The sequence below is a fragment of the Stenella coeruleoalba genome (assembly GCF_951394435.1).
Source record: "Stenella coeruleoalba genome assembly, chromosome: 11".
NCBI lineage: Eukaryota > Metazoa > Chordata > Mammalia > Artiodactyla > Delphinidae > Stenella > Stenella coeruleoalba.
Genome location: NC_137157.1, coordinates 39,080,404 through 39,105,766, shown reverse-complemented (window position 1 = coordinate 39,105,766; position 25,363 = coordinate 39,080,404). Strand labels below are relative to the sequence as shown.

Genomic DNA, 25,363 nt, shown 5'->3' with positions numbered 1-25,363 from the left:
ATAGAGAGTTCATAATTTATAGTAAAGCTATCAGCTGTACAAAGATTTTAAGAACATAGCAAATAATGCTCACTGCTGATACATAAGTGAGAATATTCACAGGTTTACAGCAAATGAGGACAGAAGATGGAGAATAATTCTTTACTCCCCACTTGACTCCATCTGTGACATACAATTTACTTGGAGTATGAAGAACAAAGAGTAGAGAAAGAATATCAAGAGAGATAAACTAATGTAAGCTGATGCAAAATTTTCAAAGACATAGGTATATGTATATATACATATATATGTATGATGTACATAAAATAAAGAGATGATTCACTTTAGTCTCTCTAGTTAAAGAAATCCAAGTATATCTACTCTGACCCTGTCTGGATAGACAATCCTGAAAGCACTTCTTTAGACTTCTCTATCAGCCCCCATCCTCCCCTACCCCATCCCTCTCCGATTTCCTCTGCCCTTTGGGGAAGGAACAAAGACTGACCACCTCCCCCGATATTTACCCCTCTGCCAAACCCTAACATCTCTCTGTCATTCTGGGAGAGCGAGAACCAGAAACAGCCGCCATTTCAATGTATACCTTCTTTCTGACTAACCTGAAAGCTATAACAGGGACTGCATTGGAGAGGTGATGTATTATTCGGCTGCAATCTGCTCTCATGCTTTACATCTGGTCACATGTATTATTTAAAATCAGACAGATACATAAACTGTTGATGTAGCCCAGATAGCTGGATGATAACCAACTGGTAAATGCTAGGGGTATATAGCTAGGTATTAACGTGAATTGCAATGGACCCGCAGATATGAATATGATTTGGGATATCACCAAGGCAGCTGTCAAAATGGAAATAATATTGCTTTTACTGAGGAGAAAAAAGACTGAAAAGAGTAAAAATACAACTAGAAAGTTACAGGAAGAAACTCGCACAGTAATAAGATTTATCAGTGTTTATCAATTGCCTACACAGGTTAAAGATAGATTGCTATGACAGTATATAAAACAGTCTGCAGGATGATTCAGTATCCAAATATGAACCCATTTAAACTCATGAAGATCAATACCAATCAGAAGTTGATGACACATAACCCACCCTTTATTCTCACATCTCCTCTCAAGAGGTTAACACGTTTCAGAATTAATACATTTAAAGATGCTTGACTATTAGGATAGGAATTAATCTATTTGGCTTATGTTAAAGAAAACTTGTTTCAGCCCACATCAATAAACTGTAATACCTAACTAGAATTCATCAAAACAGATTTCTACTGTATCATTTCAAAAAACCAGATATTTTCCCTCTTACTCAAATGCTAAAACATCTGGACCATAAATTTTATCTTACCAATGACATATCTACACAAAAGAGTTGTTTTGCTATTGAGTGTATTTAGTCATTAGATGGACTGCCTGTCTACATAAAATTACCTCCATAATTATCAGAATTAAGATTAAATAGATTAATCTCATGATAACCCAAATGTTTTAAAACTACTTACACACCACTCAGTTTTTTATATCATTTCTTAATGCCAAGATGATTTTAAAGGACCAAATACATAATTGGCATTGAATACATCTGTCAAATGAGAGAAAAGAAAAAAGATGTAGAGAAGAAGACTGGTTATAGAGAAGACATCAATCAAAAATTCCTCTAAATGATTTAGTTGTTTAATTAAAGTAGAGAGCCCCACATTTATTATAGACTTCAGTAGTAATCTTTGATTCATGAAGTAAAGAAATTTCTTCTCCTAGGCTATATATAGTATACACTTAGAGTATAATGAAAGGAGAAAAAGTACAGGAAGCATACCAAGGGAGAGAAAAACAATTTAAGTTGATGCATATCATATCAAAAATAAAATACCTTATAATAAACTTAAAGTTTTTATTACCATACACACTTGGTAAAGAAAACAAGTATACAGATTTTCCTAAATTAATCCTTAGTAATAAATTCAGGGAGACTTACTGTTATAGTCCACAAGTCAACCATTGACAATTTTTATTATATTATGGTTGAAAATACTGAATAATAGTTCGTATACTAAATTGGTTACTATATCTAGGAATATAATTTTTAACAGGTTAATGTTCAGATATGAAGTTATTTATAATCATTTCTAAACCAAATACTGTAATACTTTAGAAACTGAGGTATTTATTATGTTTAACACTTTATAGGGTCCAAATAGTATGCTAACAGATTTCCAGGTAACAGTAAGGGATCTTTATACTGATGGCTAGATTACCCTAGTACAGGAAGGTTGGTTGCTGTGGTTCCTGCCCTACACTGATACTTTTTCACTTGAATACATGCTAGGAGAATATATTTGATAATTTTGTAGCATATTTAAAGTAAATATTAAATATCTAAATATTAAGTTGAATATTATTCCAGTCTTTCTCAATCCTCTCAGTACAGAATCACCTTAGATTTTAACATATAGATGCCCAGGCTCTATCCCAAGAGGAACAGTCGGCTGAAGGTTCCAGGAAGCAACGATTTTTTTTTTTTTTTAAGTTTCCCCAGTCGATACTAATCTAATACAAAACCAGATTAAATTCTTTTTCTGATTGAGAATAAAGGGATAGAACTCAAGGAATAGAAGTTCTATAAATTCATATATATCCAGGCTATGGGACATACTCACAGATTAAATGGAGAAAATCGTAGCTAACGTATCAATACTTTGTGTTGCTTGGTTAAAGGCTGATTTTTTTTTCAGACAGTCAAATACTTACTGAGCATTTATTTAGTGCCAGGCACTATCATATAGATACCCAGAATAGAAAAGTTAACATGATCATTCACCCTTAAGGGCTTATATTCTAGTAGGGAGAGATGATAACAATTAAACAAAACCAAAAAAAAGAGTAAGATAATTTGGGGTACCGGTAAGTGCTAGGAAGGAGACCAACAGAATAATGTAGAGGGTGAATGTGGAGGGTTGACAGATCTGGTGAACAGAGACATTTGAAAATCCGGAAGAAAGTTTTTCAAGCAACAAGAAAAATACCAAGCTCCTGAGATGGGAAGAAATGTTGTGTGTTTGAGGAATATCTAAGAGGCTGGTGTGGCTGGATCTTGGCACACCATTGAGAATGTGTAGGGAATTCGGTCTGAGAGACAGGCAGGAACCAGCTCTTGCAGGAGCTTAGAAGCCTTGGGAAGGTATTCGCTTGCATTCAGTTGCACTGGGGAGCTAGCCATAAAAGGGTTTTCAGTGAAGGAAAAAAAAGACAATGACGAGGTCTGCCTGCACGTTGGAATGTTGTTCTGCTTACCCTCTAGAAGAGGGTCTGTGGAGGGGGTCAAAACTGTGGGCAGCATCCTTATTGCACCAAGATGATGGTGGCTTGGTACCGGGAAGATTCTAACAGATCCTCTAACTGTCTCAAGTAATGATTTTTCTTCATCGTTCTTTTAGATCAGAAACACCATACTACAAGTCTTAAAGATGTGGCCAGGTGGGGGGATACGATTAATAGAGAAATATATCAGGATGGTTCCTTTTTATAAGTATATGTGACATTCTAATCCCAACAGCTTCCAATCTAGGAAAATCTTACACAGTATTTTCCACTAGCAACTGTAAATTCTGTGTTACTACATAGAATTGAAACCTCTCAAGTTTGTGTGTCAGAAAATTGTTGAGATGGATGAGGTTACGTTCATGCAACAAACATTCGATTCTGAATTGCTGTTTAAAGCTGAAAGTTGACCTAACTGAATTAATTTCTAAATACGAAGTATTTTCCTGTTACTATCAATTATATTCCATTTGTCATTTATTACACCTCAGAAAGCAATCGGTATGCAAGGTCGGTCTGATCCACAGAAAAGGAGAACATAGGGGTAGGAGGGCCCTTGCTACAACAGAGGCTGAGCCCCTCTCAACTACCGGGGAAATCTGTTCAAATGCTATTGAAGGAATTTCACACTTTAGGTGGAAAGAATACTAAGGACTATGCTCTGAGTTCATGGCAATCACTACCTTGTATTCAATAATTGATGTGGCTTTTCAGCAAGTACTGTCTTAAAAAAAAAAATCCTTTGCACTACTGTGTTCAATTCTTAACTTACCTCTTAACTTATCCTGGCTTTGTATTGTCAGCCAACTTAATTTTTCTGATGACAGAGATCAGGTCATACGGCACATGCATCTTAATGCCTTATTATGGTGCAAAATATGCAACAGGAAGTCAGTAAATATCCACTGAACAAAACACATTTAATACAATAAGGTCCCTCTACTCCAGAAGCCGAGAATAGATTTTAAAATATGATTGAATCAATGTTAATATATATTATAAATCAACATGTATAAAGTTTCATCAATAACAAACATGTATCAAAACACTTGCAAATAGGATTTATGGATGAGGAAAGTTTTCTGGGAGAACTCACCTAAATTAGTATTTCAAAAAGAAAAGGACATGTTTTATAAACAATGAAGTTTGAATAGAAGGGAGAACTTGATACTGGAAGCCAGGAAGACCATTTTTTCTGTTTCACGATTCCCTTAATATTTCTGTCACAGCCCTTCTAGTTGGTCTCTCTCCAGACCTCTACTCCAAATCACTGTCTAGCTCAACATGCAGATTAAAGCATGTAATTTCAGAAAGTCTTCTCTGTATTTCTGCCTACTTAATTTCTGCAACATTAATACACAGTCCAGTACTGCCATGCTTGGTCTCCTTTGAAATCCTGCAATCTTAAAATCCTATAATTTCAAAGATATTTCTTTTCTTAGGGAATTGGGATAGGGCAGAAATGAGAAGGAATATTGATCCTTTCTTTGGTCTTTAAGTTTTAGAAGGGTTTTTGATATTGTTATCTTTAAATGAATGTCACAGGACATTTTAACAATTGATCTGTGGTCATTTGAATAATTTTTTTGCCTTTTAAAATTTCATTGTCTTCAGGAGATAATTTCAAAGAAAATATGATAAAAGATAAAGTAAAAATTCAGATGTGATGTTCTATTTAGAAATTATATTTTCTCTAGAATTAAAGAGTTCAAATATGTTGCCAAAAAGGAAAAAATAAAACCTTCAATGGCTGTATTTATAATACCTAGACGGTTCCTAGTATTACATTTATCTCATCTTCCATTACTTATTAGGAGAGAAAGCAGATTGTCTAATCAAGCACACTTGATGATTGCTGCCGGTTTGTTTCTAAAGACACCTTTTCATGTAGATGAGGAAAGACTAAAATTTCCACATAGTAGATATTACAGAGTAACGAAGTGGCTCTCAAACTTTGGCGTAATTCAGAATCATCTGGAGGTCCGGTTAAAATGCAGAAATGCAAAATGCTCTGCTGGACAAACCACAATGACTTGAATGAAAGCAAACAGTTTATCCAAGTACATTTCTCTCTAAAGCCAAGATGAGTAGAACCTACCTAGTCCCCCACCTTCTCTCCTATTCTTGGGCCTCACTTCCTCAAATAGTGAAGACACTAGCCATACCCTCCATCGACTTCAAACTCCCCACTCTACTCTCATTTCCCTATGCCTGGCTATCCTTAATGTTTAGCGACATAGTGTGATGTCAGAGAGAGAAGTGGGCACAGGGACCTGAGGCAAGATATCCATTTGAGCCATGATTTCTCCATCAAAACCTAAACATCTACTGTTCCTGGCTACTGTTGATGACTTAAAAGAAATGATATGTGTATAGAAGCAAGCATGACACCCAGCACACAGGAGGCCTTTCCTACTGCCGGCAAAATGAGTTTCCTTTCCATCCTTCTAGAACTTCTAGACCTTACATGTCATCACATTAATCTCCTTGTCAACTCTACTTTGTACAGAGTGTACCAGGCAGAAAGGAGGAGAATGAAGGTGGCTAGGCAGGGTTTTCAGTTTTTCAGAAAGCAAAGAAACACAAAGGGGGTAGATTGATTGCTGCTTGCAGGAAGGTAGAGGGCCAGAAATCAGAGCTCTAGAACCTTTTGGCCATTTTCATCACCTCTGTCTGAACAACTTACCTACAGGTAACCATACCATCTGACAGAACACAACAGATGCAACCACCTAATGCCTGATACCAAGTTTTAGACCGAGGGCACATTGCCGAAAGGCAGGCGTTAACTTTGTTCACCTTGCCTAACTCACTGTTGTCTGTGCCATTGCCTTGTATCCACAGGATGCCCTACTGTATTTGGTTTCCATGAAGTCCATGTGTGAACCTAGAAGAACTAAACCTCTAATCCGAAAGTGGAACAAATATCTTCCTTATATTTTCATTCGCTCCTTTAGACCAGGGGTCCCCAACCCCCGGGCCGCAGACCGGTACCAGTTCATGGCCTGTTAGGAACCCGGCCACACAGCAGGTGGTGAGCGGCGGGCAAGCAAGCGAAGCTTCATCTGCCACTGCCCATCACTCCCCATCGCTCCCATTACCCCCCCAACCATCCCCTCCCCCACCCTGATCTATGGAAAAATTGTCTTCTACGAAACCGGTCCCACGCCAGAAAGGTTGGGAACCGCTGCTTTAGACAGGAGCACAATAACCTATGGATGCAAGTCATCATCCCATCAAGTTTGAGAAGCACCATAGTAGCCGTTAGGGACATGCCATCTGGGTGCCAGCTCTAACAAACAATGTGATCTTCAATAAACCTTTTCAGTTTCTTGTGTCTGTGACCCCCCCCCCCCATCTGGAAGATGGACCTAACGCCGCCTGGCTAATCTATTTTTTATTGTTATTATGCTATATCAAAATGCTTCAAGAAGTCAAACATGGGCACATGTAACACTGATGGGTAATTTAAGTGAACTCTATTAACTAGCAGTCAATCATCAGCTTTCATATATACCACATATCAAGAACATGCCATAAAATTCCCATTACGCTTTCACTTGGCATTCAGGAAGCTAGTGATATAAACCCCTTGATGATATAGCCTGAGACAAAATCCAGGTTGGTCACTTCTTCCACTCCGGAATAAATGTCTTTTCTGAGAACTTTTGTTGGCTAGCAGATTTCTGTAAAAAGAATTTTACTCTCCAATTTTATTTTGCTGCTCAATAGGAGATTACCACAGGAAAGCAAGCCATTAAAAATAAATTGTGAACTTTTTAAGAAGATAGACGAGGGGGACTGGTATATACTCATAGCACTGTTTGCAGAACGAGTACTGTGGCACTTTCAGAACGGCGGGAGGCTTCACAGAACCTTCTGACACTGGCGTTGACCCTCCAGCTTGGGTCAATCTACACTCCACCCCTCACAGGCTCAAATAAGAATTCCTCCCGCGGAAAGTTTCCGCAAGGCAACGGACAAACCCCCTGGGACTAGCTCCCGGCTTGCCTGAAGCTCAGCCGCTTCTCTCGAGCTGCCATATCACACTTGACCAGCAGGTGCTGCCATTTCAACATGTGTGATTTTCCCTTCCAGTCCCAACACACAAGTTCAAGGTTTCCAGCTTTGGGAGCTAAAACCTGGGTTTCAGGTCTGATGAAGTCTTTTTCACTGTGGTTATCTAGGATTGAGCCATTCTGAGAGCTCTAGTTTCTGTTCATGAAGCAAACTGAAAACAAGGCAGCCCAAGAACGACCCCTCCTGGATGGGCAGCCTCAAAAGGCGGATTTTTCACAGGTGTCGCCTCTGTGCTGCAAACCTAAATAGCCCAAGTTCAATCGCATCGATGCCGGAGGCAGGAAAAAAAAAACGAAACAAAAGATAAGAGCAAGCTCAGTAAAGCTTATGGCTCTGCAAGGGCTCTTTTGATATAGAGATCTCTGTGAAAGCTCATTAAATCCTCAGTGTGTGAGGCAGGACTTCGGGAAAAGTCAAAATGAAGATAATAAGACACCACATCCACTCATACCGACACATTTGTAAAGCATTCCGGATACTCCAAGGAAATTCCACACCACTCACCCCCTCATATTAAGGGGCCTGAACTAGCTCTTCTAGTTAAACCACAGTCCAGATGAACAGTCACAGACTTGGGAAACAGTTTTGTTATAACATCGACCACAACACTGACCACAAACAAGACTATTAAAAAAGCAACTCAGAGCATGGTCCCCATGATGGAGAGCCTGTTGGGGTCTCTTCTTGAGCAAACAGCAGCCCCCACACACCGTAAATATTCAATACATCTGAATAGACGATCAGACATTAGGCGATAGTTATATGTGAGAAAAGCCAGTAAGTTCCATTTTCCCAGTGCTTTATATTTACTGGAAAATACTCATAAGAAAAACTTTATCCTCAGACTTCAAGCAGAACTTGAATGGGAATGAAACCTTGTATTAAGGCTCTCCAGAGGAAGAGAACCAAGAAGATGGACATGTGTGTCTGAACAGGAAGAGAAAATTTAAGAAAGTGACTCACGATATTGTTGAGGTTGGGAGGGTAGGCGGCAGGCTGGAGAACCAGGGCAGGGTCGATGTTGCCACTCTGCAGTCCACTGGCAGAATTCCCTCTTCCCTAGGCAAGCTCAGCCTTTTTCTATGATGGTCTTCAATTGGATGTAGTCCCACCCCGATGACCTCATCTTATCTTAATTCCCTATTTAAAGACCCCATCCCCAAATACAGTCACATTCTGGGGTCCTACTGGGGGTTAAGTCTTCGATATACGAATTGGGGGGACAAGATTCAGCCCATAACAGGCCTGAACGAGTATCATTATGATCTAGAGATTAAGAAAGAAAGAGGTGGAGAGAGGTTGGTAAAAAAAAAAAAAAGAGAGTAAACGTGTGTGATTCTCCACCCCTGGTCCCAGGCCCATCATCAACAACACCTAGAAGTTGTTAGAAAGGCGAATTCTCAGATCCCACCCGAGATCGACGGCATCTGTGAGTGGGGCCCAACAATTTGTTTTTAACAAAGCCCTCCAGGTGATCCCAATGAAGGCTACAGTTTGAGAACAACTATCTTAGAAGGTTCTTGATTATAAGAGCAATGCCACCTGAGAAATTTTCCAACCAATGTGGCTGTCAGTAGTGTTTAACCTGTCTTTTCTTTAAATATGAAGCTGAGTCATATTTTATAAAAGGGCCCTGAAATCCATTTTACTCTTATAAATTGGAACTGAAGCCAGAGCTCCAGGGATAAGCGTGATAACAACACTGCAAAGGGACTTGGCCTCTGAATACAGATTTCACAAGGTGAAAGCAAAGCTGTAGGGACCCGATAAAGCTAATTTATCAAGTAGGAGAGCAGTCTAATAGCTGTCTGTCTGGCTGGAGGCCGCCCGTTACCTAATGCAATTCCCATGAATGGCAGACTAAATTAGAATGGTTGATCTTCATAAAATTCATTCTACTCTCCCTCTTAAAAATGAAAAACTAGAAATAGAACTAAGTGGTCACTTTTGAGCAAGAATCAAATTTAGATTATGCTACACTTGGCCCCAAAATATCCTCTTCACCCTCAGAACATTAGCCTCTGCACATACACTGGTTAGTAAGTGTATTTGGCCATGCCTCTCACCAGGCCCTTTAAGAATCTGCACTCCTGGGACTTCCCTGGTGGCGCAGTGGTTAGGAATCCGCCTGCCAGTGCAGAGGACACGTGTTCGAGCCCTGGTCCGGGAAGATCCCACATGCCACGGAGCAACCACAACTACTAAGCCTGCGCTCTAGATCCCGCGTGCCACAATTACTGAAGCTCGCGAGCCCAGAGCCCGTGCTCCGCAACGAGAGAAGCCACGGCAATGAGAAGCCTGTGTACCACAAGGAAGAGAAGTCCCCACTCGCTGCAATTAGAGGAAGCCCACGCACAGCAACGAAGACCCAACGAAGCCAAAACATAAATAAATAAAAATAAATAAATTTAAACAAACAAACAAAAAAAGGAATCTACAGCATCAGGAGCAAAAAGGTTGAATTCACCTGTGAGTTATTTCCAAGACTTGGTGGATGGTGAGATATATAATACAACAAGGATACCCATAACTTTTTATCTGGAAAAGTCAGCTTCATCTGAGGCTTCTTTGATGACTCCTCTTGAAATCGGAAGAGGATCCGATTTTCTATGTTCCTTCGATTCTCTTGCACATGGCCTGCACTGAGATTTCTGTTTCAGAGTGGTGGTTCATGCAGGACACTCAGAGTAGATGCACCTTGCCGTCTTCTTTTCCTCCGTCTTTGACCACGTCTCCACCTCACAGAGACCTCTTCTTTCCAGTTCCCTCCTTCTGCAAACAACAGTCTTCACTTCCTTAATCCTGTTCACACTACCTTCTAACACTGGCCACCAAAAGATGCTGCTTCCAGAACAGGTTGACAGGGATGCTCAAATGCATGGGGGAATATTCCTGACTCTCACCTGGAATCAGTTTGGCCTGGGTATGACACTTGAATTTACAGCAAATGTGTGTATAGGCAGTTCTGGGTGAGCCACTCTGAACAGGAGATGGCAGTAGCGGCAAAGGTATCTGGGCATCCTTCTCCAGTCCTCCTAACAAAGGGTATTTCCTGTCTGTCAATTCAGGGCATAATTTTGCTCACCAGAGCCAAGCTGTGGACTCCGCAACTATTGAAGGGCTAAAGATTGCTCAAATGGAAGGCTGAACAAGCAAATGAGCAAGGTGGGGGAGCTGTTACTAATTCTCACCGCAAAGGGAAGGAGGAGCCCCAGAAAAAGCACAGATGCTGCTACTTAGATTGGCATCATTGGAAGCTGGGAAAGGATTTGAGATCTAGTGCACAATCTTACGGTGACTTTGAGCAATTCAACCTGTGACCTCATGTGGCTTAAGGGGGTAAGGGGGTCCTCCTCGCAGGCTTCACAAAGCGTCAAATAAGATAAGATCCAGGAAAACCATGTAAACTGTGACATGCTCTAAACGTACGAGGAAGGCATTTTTGTTGGCTTGTCCCTGCACCTCCAAATGTCCTAGACCACTTTTTTTTCCTTTGTTTGTTTTTTTTTTTCATCCAGGTTATATGGCCAGAAGCTGTTTGACCATGGGTCTCTTATTTCTCTGATAATTATAAATTCCCAGAGAGCTACGGCACACAAATTACATTGTAATAGCTCTAAATTCTTTGCTTCATCCTGAGTCTACAATTATGCTCTCACCCAGGCTCCTGTCATCTGTTGTCTTGATTTATGAGAACTTCTGTCCTCTGATCTCCTCATTTCTTACCCCTGCCTCCTTTAAAACTTCTGAAATGTGGCTGCAAGGTCGAATTTCTCATCGTGCCAGCATTGCATTCTCAGGTGTAATCATTACTGTCTGAATAAAGCAGGCAGCTAGTTCCACAATAGTCTAATTCACTAGATAATGGCTCAGCCCTCACTGTATAATCCCCATCCTGTCCCTTGCTTGGACTCCAGAACCACTGTGTTGTGGTTTGAAGTATCTCTTAAATTGTCACATGTATTATTTAAAAATTTGTTTCCAGTCAAGTACATGATGGATCAAGTGCTGCGTATAAATTAGGAAAACATAACCAGTTTCACCTGGAGTGAAAACAATAGCCGGAAAGTTTTCTGGTAACTTCCATATACTTATAGACCCTTTCCAAAAGTTGGAAAAAGAAAAATCTAAATTTTCAAGTATTGCAGAATCAGGTTGGTATTAAGGTAGAAGATTTAGGAGGCATGCAAACCGCAATTTTTGAGGTAGTTAATAAGGCAGAGATATATTATTTCACTTTGCTCCACTTGTGACCTAGAGTGAATTATATCCACAATAAAATTAGACCGAACTTGACTCTGGTACCTGAATGGCCAAGAGGTACAGAAATTTCCAACACAGCTTTATTAGTGTGTGGGATATAACAAGACCATAATCTAAAGCCAGTCCTCAGTTTTATTATTTATTTTGCTGCCTTGATCATTTTTCTGCACTCATTTGGCTGGAAGGCACAGACATTCCCTGTTGATTATCTCGACTTGGCAGTTGGTTTCTGCTACACATTTTGATTCCTAATATGGTAGCAGGAGAGGGTTTTGTATGAGTTCCAGCGAGTTTCTCTGGGCTTGTGGAATGCAGTGAGGAAAGAATCCTACAGAGATGAAAACATGAACATTTGCACTGATAAAGAGAAAAAAGAAAGAAAGAAAAAGAGGATGTCTCTCTAAAACCTTTTTTTTTTTTTTTAACTCACGCCACTTTCATTTCTAATGTCGTACAGTTGGGGGATGGAAGGAATTAAGTTTGTGTTTTTTAATTGCCTGTACTATCAGGACACTTCAAAAATCGTTTTGAAATGCCTGAGTGTTTGTATAGAAGCAGTGCTAACAAAAGACACTTTTCAGCATCATCAAGGTTTAAATCCTCGAAGCACCCAATGACACTGTCTCTAAATTAGCCACAGAGTGATGAAATCTGGGAAAATAAGTTGCATGTCCCCAAAACAGAGTAATAGATTATTCTGTCCATTCACTGTACAAATTATACTGTCCCTCCTAATTTTTGTAGCAATGAGATTTAATTTTAAAGAATCCATGGATTGATTGTTTCAGAGGTCAATACAGTTTTTCTCTCAGTTATAGGTTAGTTCACAGAAGTATTCATTTGGTAAAAATTCCTTTAACAATACATCCCAGATGACAAACTCTCCTTTAGCAGTAGGCTCTTTTTTTTCTAAATGTATTTATTAAAATCCTCTGTACTTTAATAAGCCACATTTGCACTGGTGTAAAAATGTCACCATTTTCATCATAATTAACATCCATTTAACGTTTAACTTTTATGTAATTAAGAATTATATTTGGTGGCTATCGCCTCCAAATTGGCTGTATCAACATTTGGGATCATGTCTAGATGGGCTTATCTGCTGCATCAAAAAAACCCAAAAAATCAACTAATGAGTCATCTAGAAATTCAAGAAATTCAACATGCTAGTGTAGATACATTTGAAAGTATGGGTGTTTTTCTGTTTTGTTTTTTGTTTTTTTGGTCGCACGGCGCAGCTTGCAGGATCTTAGTTCCCAGACCAGGGATCGAACTGCACCCCTTGTAGTGGAAGCGCAGAGTCCTAACCACTGGACCACCAGGGAAGTCCCTGAAAGTATCGTTTTTATGATGCTCCATATCTTTTCTTTTTCTGGACAACTAATTCTTAGAAGCCCTTCTGAAAGGGTTCTGATCAGTTAGCAACAACTACAAACACAATTAGTCTGTATATTAGTTAGGCCTGGGCGTGGCTACAAAAACCAGAAAATCCCCAAATAACAGTGGTTTAAAGGATATAGAAATTTATGTTTCTATAATACAAAGTACTGTGAAGGCCATCAGTCCAGAGCTGACATGGGGTCTCCATCTGTCACAAGCAACCTATGGCCATCTTTCTCCTCTGCCATCCTCTGCATGTGGCTTCCATATCATGGACTCGTGTGGCAGCTGCAACATCCATGTGAGAAGGAAAAAGGGGGAAATGAAGTAAACCCATGCCGTTTAGTGAAAGTTCTTAAAGTCCCACATGGGTTTTCCACTTACATCTCAATGGTCTGAATCTAGTCTTGACCTGCCAGGGAAGCTGGGAAATGTAGTCTTTTATTTCAGCAGTGTGCCCAGCTAAAACTTGGGGTGCTAAAGCTAAGGGAAAGGAGTGAAGTGGATATTGGAGTGGGCAACACACAGTCTCCATCATAGATTCACAGGCTCCTTGACCTGCTATCATTGTCAGGGTCATGGATGACTTAGCTTCTCCATGCATATTCATACTGATTTATTTAAATTAGAAGTAGCTGTTGTGCTTCACTAATGTAAATATATATATAAATTATAAAAACTTTGAAAATGCAGATAATTAGGAAAAGTTTTAAACTATCTTAAATTTCACCACCCAGAAATAGTGGGGTTAATTGTTTAGTACATAGTTCCAGGCCTATCTTTATGCACACCTATGTATATATATATATACTTTCCATAATAAATTTGAAATATACGAAGCATGCTAATCTTTAATCTGCTTTTTTAACAAGATGTTCACGATATGGTGAACATCTTTCTTCATCGATAATCTTTTCAACATTGTTTTAAATGACTATAGATTATTTCTTTATATGATTATACCATAGTTTAACCAATATCCAATTGTTAAATATTTTAGTCATTTCAAATTTTTCTGTATTATAAACCACACTGCAATTAATATATTTGTCACTAAATCCAGGGAAGTCCCTGGATTTCTTTGATTACTACTGAAGTGGAGCGCTTCCCTGGTGGCACAGTGGTTGAGAGTCCGCCTGCCGATGCAGGGGACACGGGTTCGTGCCCCGGTCCGGGAGGATCCCACATGCCGCGGAGCGGCTGGGCCCGTGAGCCATGGCCGCTGAGCCTGCGCGTCCGGAGCCTGTGCCCCGCAGCGGGAGAGGCCACAACAGTGAGAGGCCGCGTACCGCAAAGAAAAAAAAAAAAGTATGAGACTACTGAAGTGGAATATTTCCCCCTGCCTTAGATTTAGCTTTCTTTATTGTGAAAAGATAGGACATGAGAGAAAGAGGTTCATGGACTCAAATTTGGAAATACTAACTTTGAACTGAAAGGAACAAGTCCCTGGTTGTTAGATAAGTCATGCATGCTCATGAATGGCAACATAAGAGAAGAGATTATCCTTCCATTTCAAGTGGCACTCAATGACGATGCCACCTGGCCACTTCAGGTAAGGTACCTCAATTTGTTCCTCATTGTTTAAGGAAGAAGCCACCACGATCTTGGTCCACATTGAGCTTAAAGGACAATGCTTCATATGTGATTTGTGAGTTTTCTCCCAGCCCAGTCATTCCCTTGAGCTGACTGTCAGGCTCTTATCTCAGCAGAGTGGCAGGTAAAAATATTCAGAGGGTCTCCAACTTAATTCAGGTAGTCAGCAAACCACAAGGTCTGTCTGCTAACTACTTTCATACCAGATAGGATATCTCCTACCTAAATTTGTAACAGCTGAAAACAATTTTGTGCCTTTAAATATCTGATGATGTGCCACATTTCACTACCTCTGAAGCCAGGGTGATACACAGTAAGTAGTCAGATCACAACATGTCAGTCCAACAGCCGTTGGTATCATTTCCTGATGTTTGCTACGTAGAGAACTTCCCATACCTTAGGCACATGCTCTCTGTGAATGGGATTGATGTATTTTCTTGCTTGTGTGTTGTATACATTATTCTGAAGCAGTTTATCTCTGCAGCTTTTTAATCCTCTCTTTGTGCCTAAAAGCTAATTAGTAAATCAAGAGTTAATATAAGAGATAATTTGAACATCATAGGAGAATTCCCAATTAGACCATAAGGACAAAACTTCAGAAAATTGCATGCCTGAATGCTGAGGTGCAACTAAAAATAGGAGGAATAAAAGTATACTTCAGGGCTTCCCTGGTGGCGCAGTGGTTGAGAGTCCACCTGCTGATGCAGGGGACACGGATTCGTGCCCCAGTCCGGGAAGATCCCACATGCCGCGGAGCGGCTGGGCCCATGAGCCATGGCCGCTGAGCCTGCGCGTCCGGAGCCTGTGCTCCACAACGGGAGAGGCCACAACAGGGAGAGGCCCGCGTACCGCCAAAAAAAAAAAAAAAAAAAAAAAGTATACTTCATCCTCTACCAGCAAAACCAAAAATTAAACATTAAACCACAACTCTCTCTTTTTCTCTGTAAGCCTAACGATTCTCTTCCATATATGTAAGGAAAGCAAATACTCATTTTTGTTTACAGTTTAGGTTAGGCGTTGTACAGTGACTCACATGGGGCACACCCCAGAGAAAATTTAATGGGCAATAACATCGAACACTACAAACTCATAGGATTGTAAGACACGGCTGGGGTTTGCCCATCCTCCAACTGTCTTGCTGGACTATTTTTCTCTCCTTCTATGGGAGAAATTATTTAGAGTCAAGCATTATTAAGTCAAAATGCAAAGGAAGGAGAAAATGAATATGGGTTAGTTGCATTCTGGATGCCACTGAACCGCAGTTGGGATAAATTATTATCATGGTATACAAACGCATTGTGCATTCCAGGAAGAAGCTGGAGTATGGGTGTGTACCAGAAAGTGGCCGCAGATGAGGATTCTGAGTGTGTGTGTGTGTGTCTGTGTGTTGGCAGGCTGAGCGTGCATATGGATCCTCATACCTAAGGCTAAGAAGTCGGGACTCTGTCCTGAAGCAGTAATCTCCCAGGAGAGTTGTAGCTACTGTCCAGGAATGTCCCATTACATGCAATTTGGCACATTCTGTGTGAGCTTCTCCCCTTTACCTTACTGCACAAAGAAGATACCTGCAATCTCGGTAGAAAAGTAAAACTCTTATTCCTTATCAGCAATCTGCAGGGTAACAGAGGAAACACTATGATAGGAGCACCTGTGATTGTGCTGAAGACCGCTTCCTACCATCAACCACCTGGGGAGAAAAAGAATTCAGTCAATAAAAATAAAAGGCAGATAGGCACCAACCCTAAAGCAAGGAACTTTTTGTAATAGGAGTGAAAAGAAGGGACCAATGAGGGCTACAAGAATCACAGAAGGCTTCTCTGAAGAGGGGATGTTTGCTACCCTAGCCAGACGTAAGGCAAAACCTTTAGGGTCCCGAAGAATCGGGTAGCAGTAGGACTGCAGGGAACCATTTCCTCAGTAGGGATACAGTGATAGGCAAAATAGACAAGTCTCTGATTTCATGGACCACCACAGAAAACACAAGGGCCTGTTTGTTTTGTTTTGTTTTGTTTTTTGCAGGGCCTTGTTAGGGTGCCTGCATCTGAAGGACTTAGATAACTGCCCCTTTTCAATGGCCTCTACTAATTTTCCATTTTATGTACTTCTGTGTATAGAATTGTTTAAAATTCATTTTTCAATTTTTAAAAGTAATATGTGTTCATGAAAAAGCAGTAAAAACAGACCAGAAGTATAAAGTCTCTTCTCCACCCCCATACCCAACCCTTCTATCCAGAGATAACCACTGTTTCAGGTGTATCTGTCCAGAAATTTTCCATGCATATATAAGCACAGAATCTATATTATGTATAAATATTATCATACTATTTTACTTTTTTAAAAATGTAATTCTGCTATAGTGATAGCTCTATAATGTTGATATAGGAGAGACTTGATGAAGGCAATCTGGTTGGGAAAAGGTCTTGAAGCTCTGTTGTAATACACTTTATATAAAATATAATATCAAGGGCTTCCCTGGTGGCGCAGTGGTTGAGAGTCCGCTTGCCGATGCAGGGGACATGGGTTCGTGCCCAGGTCCGGGAAGATCCCACGTGCCGCGGAGCGGCTAGGCCCGTGAGCCATGGCCGCTGAGCCTGCGCGTCCGGAGCCTGTGCTCCGCAACGGGAGAGGCCACAACAGTAAGAGGCCCGCGTACCACACACACACACACACACACACACACACACACAGACACACACACACAAAATATATATATATATAATATCAATTGTCAATATCAAAGAAAGGTGCGTGCTAGAAAGCAAGGAACAGTAAAGCACCACCCAGAAATTCCTTGGCTTTACCACTTAGGCATCTCTGCATGAGAGCACAGAACAGTTGCCTACCATTTCACTGTGTGAATGGACCATAATTTTAAATCATACTCTAGTAGTAGATATACAGAGATTGTACGTAGTGATTTTGCCTTCATAAGCACTACTTTTTGAATCTCTTTTTACATGTACCTTTGCATTCTTAGGAAAGGGAATTTAGAGCATAAAATCTTCCAAGCAGAATCCCTGAGTGGAAGGGAACGTGCATTTTAAACGTTGATAAAATGTTGCCATAAAATGTTGCCAAACTGCTCTCCCCAGACGTTTTTCCAATTTACAAGTCAATGGCAGAGACAATCTGTATATTTTAGGATTTGCTTGGAGAAAGTGCTGAGCTAAGCTGCCACAGAACCAGTTCTGCAAGCTTCAGATCCACCTACCTGTTTGCAATCAGGATCCCAGCCATGCATGCAAGTTCAAGGTTCTCTGAGCTTTTGGCATCCCCGGGCAGTCTGCCTTAGAGCAGCTAAACGGGAGTGGTACGGTGCCGCCTACATTAAGAACCATTTTTGTTTTCGCTTTCTGGAGTGTAAATACCTATTAAAGGATTTTCATTCCAAACCTAGGGAAAATTCTATTGAGAAAGTAAACCAATAAAAGGGAGGGAGCTGTGAAGGCTAAGTCTGAGCCGTCAGGAAGGCAGACAGAAAGAAACAAGGCAGGGAGGCAAGGTCAAGAAATTGAAGAAGGAACTGTGAGACAGTCCTACGACCACTTTGGCCTCCTGAAAGAAAAGGTTTGGTAGATATTTGCCCGAAAGCCCCTCGAGGAGGATTCAGCATCAAGGCTGAATGGCAAAGACGAGAAGTTCAGCACTTTTGCTATTTTCCTCTCTCTCATGTTCAAATACTTCTCAGAAACATACAGCTTCATCTTCATTACCATTTGATGTGTATGTATATAAATCCTCTTCTAAGTAGACTTGGGGGTTTATATGCATGGTTTTGTGATAAAATAAGAGATAATCACATTTTCAAACACAAACATGTGAATGATAGAAAAATGATAGCATTGGTAATTCAGTTTCACGTTTTGTCAAGTATCTTTTTAAAATGCAGTTAATTATATACTAAGCCTTCTCATACATCATTTATGTTATTGATTAAATGGAAGGAAAAAGACTCAGTCCAATTTATTTTTGCTAAGAGAATGAGTAAAAAACCATCAGCCACGTTAATATTTCAAACAACAAACAATTGGAAATTTATTTCTGCTCTTAAAGAAAAGTTTGGGACTAACAAATTCTTTGACACATGTGCTGTTGATGAAGAAAGGAGGGAGAAGAGGTACAATATGCTCCAGAAAATGATTACACCTTCAGCGAGAAACGGAAAGAACAGCTCCTCTGTTGGCCACTAGGAAACCATGCTTATGACTTAGTAGTCATAAACAGTAAAAACACAACGAAAATCAGAAGATATACATATACGTGTGTGGACATAATCATTCTGTGCTTCGTTTCCTGCGAAACTGTACAACAGCAATATATTTTTAACTTAATCTAAAATGTAAAGCCTGTACCAATTATCAGTCATCCAAAGTGTCTGTAGTACAATTTGAGGCAGCACGGAGAACAATGGAACACACATTCTCATTCAGTCTTTTTTTTTATCTTTACTGGAGTATAATTGCTTTACAATGGTGCATTAGTTTCTGCTTTATAACAAAGTGAATCAGCTATACATACACATATATCCCCATATCTCCTCCCTCTTGCGTCTCCCTCCCACCCTCCCTATCCCACCCTTCTAGGTGGACACAAAGCACGGAGCTGATCTCCCTGTGCTATGCAGCTGCTTCCCTCTAGCTATCTATTTTACAATTGGTAGTGTACATATGTCCATGCCACTCTCTCACTTCGTCCCAGCTTCCCCTTCCCCCTTCCCGTGTCCTCAAGTCCATTCTCTACGTCTGCGTCTTTATTCTTGTCCTGCCCCTAGGTTCTTCAGAACCATTTTTTTTTTTTTTAGGTTCCATATGTATGAGTTAGCATACGGTATTTGTATTTCTCCTTCTGACTTACTTCACTCTGTATGACACTCAATTTTTTTAATGAAATATTTCAGGCCTTACGATATTAGGTATAATATAATGAATACTCATGTACCCAGTACACAAAAGAAACAAAACCTAGCACATCTAATCACAATACCTTGGGTACCCTTTCCTATCCTTTTTCACCCATTCTCTCCTCAGAGGTAACTGTTATCTTAAATTTGCTGTTTGTGATTCTCAGCTTAGTTTCAAGTTTTATGTTCATTATTCCTAAGTATGTTTTTATTACACATACAGTTTTGTTTTTGCATGTTTTCAGTTATATAAATGATATTGTACTCTGTGTATTTTATGTGTTTTCAAACTTTATATATACAAGTGGTATCATATTATGTATCCTTATGCAGGAATGTGTCTCTCCAAATTATATTCTTGAGATGAATCCATTTTGGTTAATGTGAACTTGTTACTTTTAAATTACTGTATATAGCATTTCATGGTAGGAATATACCCCAACTGAGGTTTACATTTTTCTGTTGATGAATATTTGGGTTGTTTCCAATTTCTTGCTGTCACAAATAGCACAACAAGGGACACTCCTATACATGTCTCCTTATCCAAACATGGGGGAGTATCTCTAGGATGTTTACGTAAGAGTGAGATTTCTGGGATGTAGGGAATGTACATCTTCAGCTTTTCTAGACATTACCAAATAACACCCTACCAGAAGAATATGAGCATTTCTATTGCTCACATCCTGTCAACACTGAGATTGTTTAACGTTTAAGTAGTCAATTTTAACTGGTGTGTTTTTACCAAACAATCCTGCAGGGGGCAGCATATCCTGGTGATTCTTGCTGTTTCTGCCACATTACAGTTAATGGGTCCCTTCCTTCACTCCTTGAAATCCTTCGACCTTCTCTTAGTTACTCCTCAACCCGCTTTCTTACCTCCATCAGCTCCCTGGAGATATCTTACACGGACAAATATAACACCATCTGAAAGCTGAAAGCTCCCTCCCACTTTTCACTCCACATTCCTGGCACATATCTGTCTCCTGACAGGATGGGAGGGAAATAGAGGCAAGCCAGTCTTGAATTAAAATACTCATTCCAGTTCAAAGTAGCATTAAGAGAGGATGTGAGTGGACAGCAAAGTCTTCCACCGTTCTGAAACAGTGGTATGTAACCTAATTAGAAGGCATTGCACACTGTCAGAAACTGTTTATGTAAATTGGAAAATTGCTGAGAAGTAGGGAAAAGTATTGCAAAGCAGTGGTGGCTTTGTTTTTCTTCTGGAATAGAAGCTATTTACTCCTTTGCTTTCTTAGTTACATTGTTGCTGGTTCCCTAAGGAAGAAAAAGAGAGTTCAGTTTCAATACACCTCCTTGAATTTCTCTCATTTATACTGAGCTGAAGTCTCTCCATGTCCAGAGCTCCATGGTGGGAATGCAGCCCTCAAAGATGCAATCCTTTCAACAAAGCAGATGTGAAATTGAGCTGTGCTTAAAGATTGAAAATGGCTGCTTTAGAGGAGAGTTTGTTAGTACTTTCAAAGTGGTCCTACTGTCACCCCTCTGCTGGGAGTACTTTTTCCTTCCTAGAACTGGGTTTTTAAATTTCAGTCCTTTAAAATGAATGAATCATAAAATTGTATTACTGTCCTTAAGGGGGAAAGTAGGCAAATAAATATGATTTGCTTTTGGATTGACCACTGTTTTGAGTTATTAAATCTTCTCCTCCTCCATTATCATAGATCAAACTTTCTCCAAATGGAACCTATCAAATACTCTTTTAGCAAAATGTTAATAGGTGTTCTGGGGAGTACAATTTATGTCAGTAAAAATGTTGGATTGAAGAATGTTTTCTACAGGAAAATCAAGTTTCTCTAATGCAAAAGTTTCTCAGAGTCAGTTATTTGCTGATATGTATTATAAATCTATGAGGCACGACTTACAGCGATTCTGTGTTTCGACAGCGATTCTGTGTTTCCAAGTGGTTTGACCACAGTTCCCTTTTCCATGAAACACCTGACAGGATTAGAGTTCAGAAGACACACCGGAAAATGCAAGGATAGATATTCTAAGGTTGGCTACACCATCACCCCGAATCACTGAAACCAGAAATTCACAAGACCCAATTATATGTTATCCTTGACTGAAATTCTTTCATGATAGAGTATCTGTCTTGACATGTTGGTTGGCCTACACATTGCTTCCGTGTTGAATGTTATTGTGGAGATATTTGAGGGCAGCCTAATTTTTGCTTCCTGGTCTGTGACTTTTTTTCTGCTTCAATGCCTAAGGAATGTCTGTATTCTCGAACTTCAATTATTCAGTCAGGGATATGTTTGTAGTGTTGAGCATTCTGTTACCAATATGTCCTAGAACATGGTATACTCTTTCAATCTGTAGGCTTCTTTGTCTTTAGTGATACTTCCTTGTATGACATTTGCAAATACTTTTCCTGTTCTATTTATTGGATCCTCTGCTCCAGGGATCCTCAATTATGTTAAGTGCTTTGGAACTCCAATCTATTACCTTCTAATTCCTTTGCTCCTCTTGTATTCACAAGCCTTTCTTCTAGGTCAGTAATTTTATTTGCAGCCATGTTTATTTCATTCCTTGCTATGTCACCTTTACTTATTGTTCTATAATGTTGTTTTTGTCCTCAACCTTCTTTAATTCTGTAACCTTCCTGGTGTTCTCTCATCTCATCATTGAGCTCATATTTTTCGGAGTGCATGTTCTCATTAACTTGATTCATAGTACAAAGTGCTGCTGAGGAATTTTGTTTTGTGCTTTGGATTATGTTTTCTTTAAGAGTGAGGGTTTTATCATTCCTCTGCATGCCATGTTCCTTTCTTTTAAGGGTTGGTTGGTTTTGTTTGTTTTTATTTGGGAGCGTTGCCTTAGCATGTTTGGATATTTGTCTCTGTTTTGTTCCCCCCAACCTTGTTCTATCCGGACCTTCTCTTTGTTCTGACCAAGTGTACGTGACTTCTCCTTGACTCCATGTCCATTGACTCTGACTTGTTTCCACACTGAGCTATGGTTTGAGAACTTGGTATTGAATACCACCCACTTTCCTGTGGGGACTGGAGGGGAAGACTATGTGACATCTGTGTGAATTAGACTGAAGGGAAGCTGTGTGACATCTGTGTGAATTAGAACTCCTGGATTCTGCTCTCTCTGGGATTTGATAGGCGTTTTGAACTAAGTTTTAACCCCTCCCTACAATCAGGACTCATATCCACCCTGAAGGGGGACACTCTGGGATTTTTTCTCCACAATCATTCAACACATTTTTATCGAGTACCTGTTCTCTACTAGGTACTATTCTAATCTAGGCACTGGAAACAAATGAGACAAAAACCCCCTTTCTTGTGAGTTTATATTCATTGTGGTATCTTGACTGATACAACGTGGTATCCAAAAGAAGCTGCCCACTTCTGCCTAATGGCCATTCCACCACCCCTTAGTCAAAAGAGAGGAAAAAAAACAAGGATAGTCATTCAGTTCAATTTTCTGGAGATCTGAGGGCAATAATGAAGGCTTAAAATTCATCAAATTCGCCAGTGAAGCTTCAGAGGGGCAGGGAGGAAGGTCAAGGTTAGGAGCTACACTGTGTCACTCCAGAATCTTCTCTTTTCCTGGCCTGCATTTTGCATGCGTGTGTACATGCCCATGTTTTGTTTTGTTTCGGTGTCCATACTAGTAAGGGGCACGCCTTGCCTTAATTTGGTAGCTGGTTTGTTGTTTGGAAGGAGAGAGCTAGTGTTTCTTGGGGTTGGCGTTCACTTTTTTAGTTGTGAGAGAAAAATGGAAGATTCTATGACCTGTTTTCACTCTATCACCTTCAGCTGGAGGCCTCAACTTGTTCTTTTAACTCTTAACTAAATATCCTATCTGTGGTCTGCAAATATAAAATTACCATGAATAGCTCCTTCCTCGTAATTATTCAAGTATTGAATACTTGAAGACTCAGATTTAAAAAAAGAAATCAAGCTGAAGTGGTTTGGTTGGGTTGTGTGCCAGCTCCTCTTGGCTAAAATACATTTCAAGGACTTAAACTTGAGAGCACTTCTAAGAAGTTGGTTATTCTGGATTCCTTCATATCTAGGGAACACATTTGTCAGAAGAGCTCTTCAATTTCATGACACCTTATGCTCAAGATTTTTCTTGCACAATCCCATAAGAATCCAATCTCTCTTCTGAGTATGTCAAACGCCTACACAGTTAGTAGCAGGCACAGACAGGAAGTGAGAATAAATACCTATCTCTAGACTTGCGCTAAGATATGGGCTCTGGGTTAGCATGAGAAACCCCAAGCACCTAGACCTATTTGCTGAACCTACACAGTCAAAGAAATAACCAAACACTTGTGCCTTTTATTGTGTACAGTAAGAGACTGAGCATTACCTACAAATGTCTCCCAAATAAATCATACTTAATTCAGATTATGAGGAGAATATTTGATAAATGCTTTGAGAATATTTGATAAAGGGAATTTCAACGGCACTAGATTGCATCTTCTTGTGTCACTACCATGTCTGTAATGTAATTTCCCCCACCCAGAAATGTAATCCTCAGCCAGTTGCCTTGAAAGCTGGTTACCTTGGAGATGATTATCAGTATTATGATGACCTATTTAGAGGAATTTCTGCATTGCCAGAAAACAAATAACCATGGAGAGAGCCTTACAAAGGAATGATGCTTGTTCCCTGGAGGTGCCTTTACAAACGAATGCCGTAGATGTGATGTATTATGTGTGTGCGTGTGCGCGCGTGTGTGTGTGTGTTTGGTGTAGATTTGTCCATAATTAGGATTTACATTTTTGTGGAATGGCAGTTGTGCTTAAGCACTTTAAGAGCAAAGAAGGCAGTAAAAACCACAGCAGGAATAAGCATATAGACATCTTCTCTCTTCCTACAATTTGAAATTCATGGCCATGTTTGTATTGATTTCTCATCAGTGTTAACATAGTTTCCATTTGCCCAGTTTCTTTTTCTTGCTCAGGCTCTGTTTTTTGAGGATTTTCTAGGGGTGCTGGAGTGTGGCTGACAGGTGATTGGTGAGGATTGATTTTTACAAACCAATTGATGGACTGTTAATAGTTCCCAAATAAACTTAGAGCTGCTATTTTGATTTCCTCAGAATTATGCCACAAAGTCTGTGTTCTAACTCTATTTGGTCTCCCATTCTTCTGTGAAACTAGTATTTGTGATTATAGGCAGATTGGACTTTTTAAGTTTTTAAGTTTAAATGTTTTTCATTAATCATTATCATTGTCATTATCATTAATGCTTCATCTGCCTTTTTTTTTTTTTGGAGAAATTTTTGGTACTACTTTAACGTGGACCTTAAAAAATTCCAGTGATAAATATTAAACCTTTATTACGATCAAAGACACAGGAAAAAACAACATAAACCAAGCATTACCCAAAATAGGACCAATAGACCTAAATTTCCAAATTTAATATTTGTTCTTAGGTTTTCAGGTTAAAATTCACTCATTGTAGCTTCCTCCAAGGTAATAACAACGTGTCCATATTTCCCACCATCTTCTCAGATCATCTTGCAAAGCATTGGACACATAATGAATGTTCAATAAACCTGACCCATCGTATAATTTGCCCTCCAGGAACTTCCAAAACCTTTTTACATTCCAACTCAGTTTTCATCTGCTCATGTTCAGCAAGATTATGTAGGGATCTCCTTTTTTTAAGCAATATGCAGTAAGCCTGTTTTCAGAGAGGATCTTGAGTCAAGGTCAATTAACTCATTCAGGCCCTATTTTCAATTTTTGTACTGTAGACCTGTCCTTATGCCTGAAATCGCATCACTCTGAACTGAGGGCAAATATCAAATTCATATGAGTTACCTAATTAAGTTCTTTGGACTGT

General features: G+C 39.7%; 1 protein-coding gene and 1 long non-coding RNA gene across 9 annotated transcripts in view; one reads left to right on the top strand and one right to left on the bottom strand.

Moving 5' to 3' along the window:
- SYT1 (synaptotagmin 1) overlaps nt 1-25,363 on the top strand; it is a 1,170,968-nt gene that overhangs the window by 1,119,072 nt on the left and 26,533 nt on the right. The gene's annotated exons all lie outside the window — the stretch shown is intronic.
- The window catches only part of LOC307194617, a 36,685-nt gene continuing 27,479 nt past the window's right edge, over nt 16,158-25,363 (bottom strand). The window contains exon 3 of the long non-coding RNA XR_013830589.1: nt 16,158-16,319. This is a non-coding gene — a long non-coding RNA (uncharacterized lncRNA). The remainder of the gene's footprint in view (nt 16,320-25,363) is intronic.